Source organism: Medicago sativa, chromosome 5, assembly GCF_051527215.1.
Source record: "Medicago sativa cultivar Bolivia chromosome 5, Bolivia_mono, whole genome shotgun sequence".
Taxonomy (NCBI): domain Eukaryota; kingdom Viridiplantae; phylum Streptophyta; class Magnoliopsida; order Fabales; family Fabaceae; genus Medicago; species Medicago sativa.
Genome location: NC_140753.1, coordinates 59,000,541 through 59,010,871, shown reverse-complemented (window position 1 = coordinate 59,010,871; position 10,331 = coordinate 59,000,541). Strand labels below are relative to the sequence as shown.

At 34.4% G+C, this 10,331-nt stretch overlaps 1 pseudogene; it reads left to right on the top strand.

The window, feature by feature from the left end:
* Positions 1 to 6,333: 6,333 nt before the first annotated feature.
* LOC146923543 (uncharacterized) lies at positions 6,334 to 6,924 on the top strand (annotated as a pseudogene).
* The last annotated feature ends 3,407 nt before the right edge of the window (positions 6,925 to 10,331 follow it).

Below are 10,331 nucleotides of genomic sequence, written 5' to 3'. Positions count from 1 at the left end.
AACTTGACTAACTTTTTTTAAAAAAAAAACTTGACTAACTTTCTGCTAAGTAAGCGACTAACATGACATTTTATAAAATCAATATTACATTTTCCCTTTGCGATGTCTATGTTTAGCAAGTCTCTTTTATCGTAGTTAAAATTTGTTTTCGATTTTTTTATATCATAAATTGTAGTATATCTTTGCACGTAATTGTGAAGATTAATAATGACCCTAGTTTTAGAGAGTGAAAAAAATGACTCTAATTAGGTAGGATTATAAAGACAATAAAATTCTCCATCATTTTACGAGTTGCATTTTTGTGACTAGATTTAAACTCAAAACCACTTTGTTAAGATAAAAATGACTTGGGTGATACTTTGAAGGTGAGAAAATCACAAGAAGGGGGGTTGAATTGTGTTTTTGGTAAATTCTTCGTTTCTCCTAAAAACTGAACACACTGATCAGAAGCTAAGTGAAACAGCTTCTGAAGTGATAAACAGAATCTGAACGCAACGGAATAAAACAGAGAGAGAGAAGAAGAAAGACACAAAGCAATTATACTGGTTCCTTCCACAATCCAGAAGTAGTTCAGTCCCCCTTGCACTTCCAAGGAGATTTCACTAGAATGTAATATCTGATTACAATTGCTCAAGCACACATCAAGAGACTTCCTTTGCTCAAGCACACACTGCAAGAGTCTTCCTATGCTCAAGAACACAATCAAGAGACTTCTATGCTCAAGCACAACTGCAAGAGACTTCTAGACAAACAAGATTACACAGAAAATTGTTTGGGGTTGAACACTTGATATACAATCAGAGGTGCTCACAGTACAAATCAGATACAGATTCAATAACTTAAGAATTTCTAAGATGAAACTTGAGGAACAGAAATTCTAAGTGAATGCAGAATAATTTCAGCAGAGGTTTGACACTTGTAAAAATGTTGTGAGTCTTTCGTTCAGCATTACCAAATCTCTAAGTCTTCAGTCCTTTATATAGAGGTGTGAAAGAGACGTTGTGAAATTGCCAGCACATCAAAGAGTCGTTGTTGAAGCTTGATCTTTCACCAATGATTTATTGCCTGATTTGGTTGTTGTCCTATGAAGAACAAATTTGAAATCCATTCCTTATCCAAAGGAACATCTTTGCAGGCGAAGCCGTATTCTGGAGCTGTTTTCTTGTCTTGTAGTGTGGACACAAAACAGAGTAGTGGAGAAGATGGTTGTACAGTTCGTACAATAGTACAATGTCAATGCTTTCGTCCAAATTGCAAGCACATGCCTTCAAACACCTTTGAAATGACCGTTGCAAAGTTCCACTAATCTTCTGCTGTCCTTTGATGAATTTCGATCCATGAAACAACTCTTGAATCCTTGAATTTTGCAAATCCAGTTGATCTTCAGCTTCTGGTGAAATGGCTTCTGATGAGGCAGCTTCTGATGTTGTAGCTTCTGATGATGACGTGGCACTTCAGGACTTGCAGTCTTCAGAAGCACTAGTCTTCAGGAGCGTTTTTCTTCAGGAGCGCTTTAGTCTTCAGGAGCACTTTACTCTCTTCAGGAGCAGCTTGACTTCAGGAGCGCTTTTTGTCTTCAGGAGCATATTGCCTTCAGGAGCATCTAAGCTTCAATTTTGTTGATTCCTTTTGCTCTTTATTTGTTCTTCAGTACCAATTAATGATGCAAAAAATTTAACTATGGTCCTGTACACTTGAACAAATATTAACTAGTCCAATTTACAATTTTTAATACCTTGTTATCATCAAAACTCTTTAAGGTTCATTGTTAAACACATTTTGTTCCAACATACTTTATCGGTTCCCAATTATAATTTTTGTTTGAAAACATTTATCGTCCCTAAATAAAAGCTCTTATACAAAATACTAAGTGTTTTTATTATTATTTTTCAAAACATATCTTTATCAATATCACTTCTATCGTGGAAGATGAAAAATTAAAATTACACATCAACATGAACTTCTATTCTCTAATTATGAAACTTAATGTCTACCAAAATTACAATCTTACCCCTTCTTAATTTTTTGACACATCATCAAAATCATATCATTTTGTGTCTTTTGCTTCAACCCCCCTCTATTTTTTCTCTTTTAAAAACAAATTAAAACAAACTCATTCCATAAAACACACTAACTTAATCTTTTTTTAAATAACAAACAAACTTAATCTTTTATTTTCTAATTATCTATTCTCTAATTATTAAACTTAACGTGTACCAAAAATACAATCTTACCCCTTCTTAATTTTTTGATTCGTCATCAAAATTATATCTTTTTGTGTCTTTTGTTTCAACCTCCTTCTATATTTTCGCTCTTAAAAACAAATTAAAACAAAATTACTTGATAAAACACTCTAACTTAATCTTTTTTGAAAGAACAAACAAACTCATTCTTAATCCCAATCAAAATAATTTTTTCTATAATTCAACTTCTAAATATCTAAAGAGTTAAAAACAATTTACAATCTATTATCTTTCTCTAATTATTTGATAAAACACTCTAACTTAATCTTTTTTGAAAGAACAAACAAACTCAATCTTAATCCCAATCAAAATAATATTTTCTATAATTCAACTTCTAAATATCTAAAGAGTTAAAAATAATTTACAATCTATTATCTTTCTCTAATTATTAAAGTTAATCTTTCTCTAATTATTAAAGTTAATATTTCTCTAATTATTAAAGTTGATGTAATTTTGTAACAAAAAATCCATTTTTTATAGTTGTATCCAAATAAATTAAATTATTTAAAATATGTGATTTTAATTACAATAACCAAACAAAATAAATCGTGATTTGTTTTATAAATTCTCTTTTTTGAACAAAGTTTTATAAATTCTCTTAATTAATAGATATCCAAATCACTTTTGTTTTAATTTGTAACAAAACGGATCCTGAATTGTTTTTTTTAAGGAGGTGGTTTTTATCATGATAAAAAATTTATAAATTATTAAATGTCGTTTTTTTTAATTCGTAACAAATTTGTCATATATTTAATTTACATTTACTAAAAATAAACTTTATGACGTACATGTGATTTTATCTCATCGTGTGTTTCTAATAAAAAACAATAATAATTACATTTCACTTATGAATAATATAAAAAAAATATAGGAGAAACATTTTATACCGATACTTAAAAAAACACGGGGAAAAAAAGAGTAAATAAAAAAGAAAAAAGCATAGGACTTTTTTTTGACATAAAAAGCATAGGACTATTTCTCACTGATACATATTTTTACGTCTAAATTTATTCAATTATATCCAATTGAATGATCACAAATAACATAACGTTGGGAGAGTTTCAAAATCTTTCTCATATATAAAGGCTTATTTGATTCATTGGTCCCTTAAATAATTTCATGTTTTCATTTTAGTCCCACAATTAATAAAACGTACCTTTAAGTCCCTCACTTTTTCCTCCGTTTGTCAAATAAATCCCGACCGTTAACTTTAACCTCAAATGTCTATGGTGGACCTCACTTAAGAATTTGATTGAGGTGGATATCACCGGTATTTTCTGGATTCATCGGAGAAGCCGTCGGAGAAGCAATCAGAAATGGTTTTAGTGTCCACAAACAATACGTCTCCGCCGGAATCGAATCTATATCGTCTTCCACCTCCGACGAAGGTACACGATTCTGTTTCTCTTCCAGATCGAATCCAAATCTCTTCCACCGTCGCATCGGATTTTCTTCGTCCGCTTCCGTCACGGGATTGATTTTAAACCTGTTTGGGACATTTCATCAACATCTTCATATTTAAGGATATTTAAACCTGTTTGGGATTGATTTTTTGATTAAGAAGGCAAAAGTGAAAGAGAAGGAGGAGAATGCAATGAAGATGATAGAAGGGGGAATGATATCCGATGGAGAAGAGAGAGCATGAGAAGTAAGGAAAAATTTGTGAAAAAAGGGGTTTGAGGGGAGATTGTAGATCTGGATTGAGAGAAGGAGGAAATAATTTTTTGGATTTTTATTTACTTTTTCTGGTTTTTTCTGGGTAAGTTTCAAGATTTTTATTAAGAAATGAATTTGATTGATTAAGATAAAGAAGAGGAAGAAGAAGATGATGAAGAAAGAGTTGTTGTTGGTACACCGTAAGTTACAATAGACACACATAATTCAATGGTCATCTTTTTAAAAAATAGATCAAACGGTTTAAATTAAAAAATTAATAAAGTCTATGGTGGACCACTCTTAAGGTTGGTCCACCATAGACATCATTTGGGGTTAAACTTAACCGTTAGGATTTATTTGGCAAACGGAGGAAAAAGTGAGGGACCAAAAGGTACGTTTTATTAATTGTAGGACTAAAATGAAAACTTGAAATTATTTGAGGGACCATTGGATCAAATAAGCCTATAAATTATACACGAGGTTAGTAATTATTATGAGAAATACAACAACTCTACATAAAATTACACATTTTCAAGATTACTTCTTTTGTATAAATAATTTTCATGCGTTTTTTGGTTTATCTTAATGTCATATTATAAAATTATTATTTTTAATCGTTATTCATTATTAGTCATTATATCCTTTCAAACAATGACTTCCCTAAAAAAAAAATCCTTTCAAGGAATGACTATAAAAAAATACAAGACAAACGTTACTCTCTGATTAATTAGACACTAACTAATATTGTTGTACAAATCATACATGGGACAACAATCAGTCACATATTAATTAGTTAAATTGTTTTTTTTTTATGTATTGTATCTACGTATGGCAACAAAATTCATACATGCGAGTACCTGATAAATGCCAAGAAGTGTTAATTTCATGTTGTATTTTATGCACTTTTTGTTACTTGTTTTGCAAGTTATTGAAGGAAAAGCCGAGAAATAAGTGTGAAATGCCTTATTACGCTTTATATATCTTACTCTATCCTTTTATGCAGGAATTTACCCCAAGACACTGATCAAAGACCAAAAATCATGAAAAAGTGCAATTGGGCAGAAGCTGATCTAGGAGGCAGTGTGTGCTCGCACTCAACTCGCAATTGCGAGTAACTCACAGTTGCGAGTTCCTTAGCTCGCATTTGCGAGTTAGGGCGGTTTGACCTCCTCATTTATGACGTGGCATCAGCTCATTGGTCCAGAGAAGCAACTCGCAATTGCGAGTGATGTAGCTCGCAGCTGCGAGTTCAGGCAGTGCAGAAGTCTTTAAATAGCCCACTTGCTATTCCTTGTATTATTATCTTAGGAAATATCTTAGATATTAGTTTTCTCTTAGTTCTTCATAGCTTTTGCATATTTTAGGGAGAGAAATAGGGTAGATCATATAGAGTGAGAGTGATTTTGGAAGTTGGATTCTTGATCCTTTGTTGAGACATCACAAGGGTAATGAATCTTTCCTTTTCAATCCATCCTTGCAAGGCTTCCATGATGATGTGTAGCTAAATACCCTTTGTTGGGATGAGAGGTACTTGATCCTTGCTAACATGTAATCTTTTGATCTTGCAATATATGGTTCTAGCAATTTATATTCAATATTGTTGTTGTTCTTGTTGTTAATGCTTTCAATGAGATTCAAGATGATTTGGACACGAACTCTTGAATCTAGAGCTAGAGTAGCAATCTATCTTAGGTTAACTTAATTGACATCTTTGTTAATCTTTGATAATCACTTTTAATCAAGAGTTTAATGCTTCCAGACACTTAATCAGGCTGGCTACGGTCGATTAAGTTATCCGATCGTCTTTGTGATCGTTTAAGGGATTTGGACACGAATGTTTAAATGATACCTTAGAGATAATGATATCGCTTTGGACACGAAGGATGTTGTAGAAATGATTGTGGTAATGTTGTTTATAAAACTAGAATTCGTATGGATCATTAGGTTATGTGTGACGCTTGGTTAAGGAACTCTACTCCTAACAAGTTTCAAACCTTATTTATCTCAACTTTTACTTTTTGCAATTTAGTTTAGCTAGTTACAATTCAAACAAACAAGTACTCTTAATACTTGGAATGATAATTGATGTTGAAATGTCCTTGATAGCGCACTATTCCCTGTGGAGACGATACACAAATACTTATCTTGTTTGATGCAAAACTACTTCATCAAAATGGCGTCGTTGCCGGGGAATGGTGTTTAGTTATCATAGATAGAACGATTGATTTATCATTTTAAGCATTCGTACATAATCAGTAAATAGTTTTCTTTACTTGATAGTTGTTTGTACTAACCCCTTGTTGATAAACAAAGAAAAGTTTCTTGTTAGTTGTTTCCGTTTTAGGACCATCACCTAGCCACAATCATGGCTGATCGTGGTTATAGCAACTTCTACACTCCATTCGAGTATGAATCATATCAACAGTATCAGCAACATTCTTATGAAGATGAAAGATATTCGGTGATAGAAAATACTTTGAATGTCTTCATGCAACAATCCATGATAAACATGCAAGATACCAACCAAAGATTGAAGAATTTATCACTTCAAATTGAGTTGATTCAAGCACAAATCATGGATAACCAAGCCAACAATCAATCCACTCTTGGAGAACAAGAAAATAATCCAAATATGTTTGAGAGAGTCAGAGAGATTGTTGAAGAAGTTGTTGTTCAAAATGAGGAAGTTACAACATTAGAAGAATGTGGTGCACCACACAAAGAAGAGCTTCCTCAAGAAAGGTCAAATATTGAAGTGGTCAAAACTGTTGATATTGAAGAAGTAAGGGTGGTTGAGAAAAAGGAACGGTTACTAATCAAGGAAGATTTAATGGAAGCAAGAGGGAAGAAAGTGAACAAGGTAGAAATCGATCAGGTAATTGATGAAATTTGCACCTTGTTCAATAAACCAAAATTAGGGAGGTTATGGACTCCAAGTTATTTGTTCCTAAAGTTCATGGAATTCCTACCATAACGTGGGGTTTCAAAAGATGATGTGTTGAATGTGTCATTTTGGCCACCCTAACGAAAAAGGCGTCGAGCTAACGACGTTAAACAAGCGCTTGTTGGGAGGCAACCCAATTTTGTAAGTCCATTTATTGTTTTAATGCATAAGTAGATATTAGAGTCATGTGCATGCATCAAAACATCCAAAACCAGAAGCCAAACAGAGAGCAAAATTCTGAACTATAATTACTCGCAATTGCGAGTAAAACAGCTCGCAACTGCGAGCAGAGTGGATTTTGACCATGTTGACTGCCAATTCACTCGCAACTGCGAGTAAATCTGCTCGCATCTGCGAGTAGCAGCAGTTTTGGGCAGTTACGGAAGCCAAGGCCACCAACTCCCATTAACTCTCATTAATCACCCATTACCAACATTTTTATCTCATTTTCGGTTTTGTTTCTCTCTCATTCAAAAATTTCAAAAATTTTCTCTTAAACCTTGGTGTGCCTTACGTGAAACACAAACCCTAAGCTTCAAAGATTCATTCAAGTCAATCCAAGTCAAATTTCATCTTCCAATTCATTTCTGCACTGGTATTCTTTTCAATTTCAGGTTTGTTGCTTGGACCTTTTAACTGTAATACATGAATGCATATAAACCCTAGGGTAGAAGATTGTTTTGGGGATTCTGAATCTGTAGAAATGTTACCCATATGATGGTGATGAAATAAAATCTTGCATAGTTTGTAATGTTTTTCACTCTAAGCCACATCTGTTAATAACTCTTTTGTAAATTTTGAAAATAAAATAAAATTAGGGTTTTGTGGCACAAATTCGATTTTCTGAACCAATGCATGATTCATTTCATCTAATTGTCAAACAAGGGTCGTAAATGTTTTGTTTAGGGTTAGAACACATTGGTACTGAACATAGTTTTGGAAAAGGTTGCGTTTTGCCAATTTCTGGGCAACTCGCAACTGCGAGTGAATCAACTCGCATCTGCGAGTATCATCATAACTCGCAACTGCGAGTGCATCTGCTCGCAACTGCGAGTTGCAGCAGAACCTGCTGCATGTTTATGTGGTTTTCAACTGTTAAGCCTGCATTTGATTTATATTGTTCCATACTGGTTTTTAATTGTATATTCTATTTTTGTATGGCATTTTTCTGGTTGTTTTGCAGGTATGGCACCAAAAAGAGTTAACATGGGTAAACGTAAGCAAGGCGAAACATCCGCAACCCAACCCCCACAAAGTAACCAGTCCTTTGATAGGGAGAGATTTTGGTCTAGGTACCACCAGAATAGGTACAATGCATTGCTCAAACAGTCCTTGTGGACTGAGAGGGTATTTCAAATCAAACCGGATGGACCATATGGCCAATTTCACAAACTTTTCCTTGAGCAAGGGTGGACCATACTTCTAAACCCAATAACCAAAATCAACCTAGAATTGGTGCGAGAATTCTATGCCAATGCCCTTCCAGAGAATCCCCAAACCGACCCATTCACTTTTGAAACCTTTGTGAGAGGTCGGAAACTCAAGTTTGATCGTGATGTCATAAACACATTCCTAGGAAATCCTTTCGAACTGGATGTTGAGGCTGAGGATGGGATTGATGACTTCCATAAAAAGCAGAACTTAGGTCACTTTCTCCTTGATGAGCACCACGATGAGATAAAAAAATTCATAATGTTAGAGGGGGAAAGCTATGACCAAAGTGATGCGGGGAGAGAGCATATTGCCCAATATAAACTCATGAAACCACTGGCCAAACTTATCTTTCGGTTCATCCTCCACAATGTCAAACCTAATAGCCATATGGCTGATTGTACTATTGATGTGTGTCCCCTAATTTATTACATACTCAAGGGCATTAAGGTGGACATTGCCCGAACTATTGCTTGGGAACTAAAGTTGGTTGTGCTTCAAGGCCATGGTGAGCCAAAAACCCGCCTCTCCTTTCCTGGTTTAATCATGGATCTGATCAAAGACACCCACATGCGGATGCCCTCTGATTTTCATGAAGAGATCAAAAACCCCATCAATGATACTTTCATCACCCGTTACATCATGGGTGAATCTAAGAAGGATAAGGGTAAGGGTAAGCAAGCTTCATCTTTTAGGGCACCTCCCTCACACTCCGAGCAACCCACAACTAATTTTGACTTTGCTAGCTACGCTCAGTGGCAACATCAGAGCAACATGCACACTTGGAAAATGCTGGAAGCTTCCAACCGTGCAAATATGTACTTCCAGCAGTCACAGTATCTGATGCAGCAGCAATCTGGGTACCCTCAGGAGATTATGGATCAGTTTATGACCCCTCCCGCTTTTCAGAGTTACGTGAATTGGCCTGAGGGCATGCCAGGTCCCTATGGAGGGGGCAGTTTCTTTGCAGGTCAGGAGGATGCAAACATGGAGGAGGATGTTGGTGATGATGATGATCGAGATCATCCGGATAGAGTTCCGAGTGCTACATCAACTCATGATGGCTCAGATGATGATATGCAGTCTTGAGGAGGTAGAAAAGATTTGAAAGCCCGTCCTTTTGGAGTGATATTTTATCAAGCTTTCAATCAGTTCTTGCTGTCTTCCTTATTTTTATTTTGCTTTCTCTTTTGCTACTTTGACAGTATTTTGTTTTGGTTATTTCATTTTAGCACATGGACTCATATTTTATTTTATGTTATCAGTACTTTGTTTAAGTATTTTGGATATTGTTGTATGGTGACATTTGTTTTTAATTAATATTGTGATGTTCGTATTTTAATTAGTATCGTTTAATTAATATTTTAGTTATGTGTTAGCACTTTTGGTTTAAATTAGTACTTCATTTTATTGTGGAAGTTTCTTTTGTATCACTCTTGCTTAATTTCAAATCTCAGATGATTGATAATGATTCATAGTTGTGATTAAAGCGCAAAGCCAAGGTACAAGTTTCCAGTTTTTCTAGGTTTTTACTCGAATATGGAATGAGTACTTTGTGCAAATTTCATTTCATTTAGTTCTTCGCAATAATATATTTGTTTGTGAACCACTTAGTTCTAGCCTAAAAGTGAGGAAACCTCAAGTGTTTGTACATATGCAAAGAGACCAGTATTCATTGTTTAACTCGATTGTGTTATTTTAAATCCAATAATTGTTTTAAATTGTGTTAAGGCATGGAAGTGATCAAGGCACATTTTTGTTAATGAGAGAAACATACTTGACCACAAATAGCCTACCTTGTGCGAAGAGCGAGTACTTGCTAACCCACTTGAGCCAAATAAATCGGAGTCATCAATTATGAACTGTCAACTCATAAGCACAATGCTTGATGAAGTTGCCTTTAAATTTTTCAAAATTCAGTTCATTTTTGACGCACTTTAGGACTCTGATATGTTTTTAATTGTTGAACCCTAAAATTTCATTGTTTATTTGCCTTAGAGTAGAGGAACATTCAAATAGGGTATTTTGATTCAAGTTGGGGAGAGAAGGTAGATGTA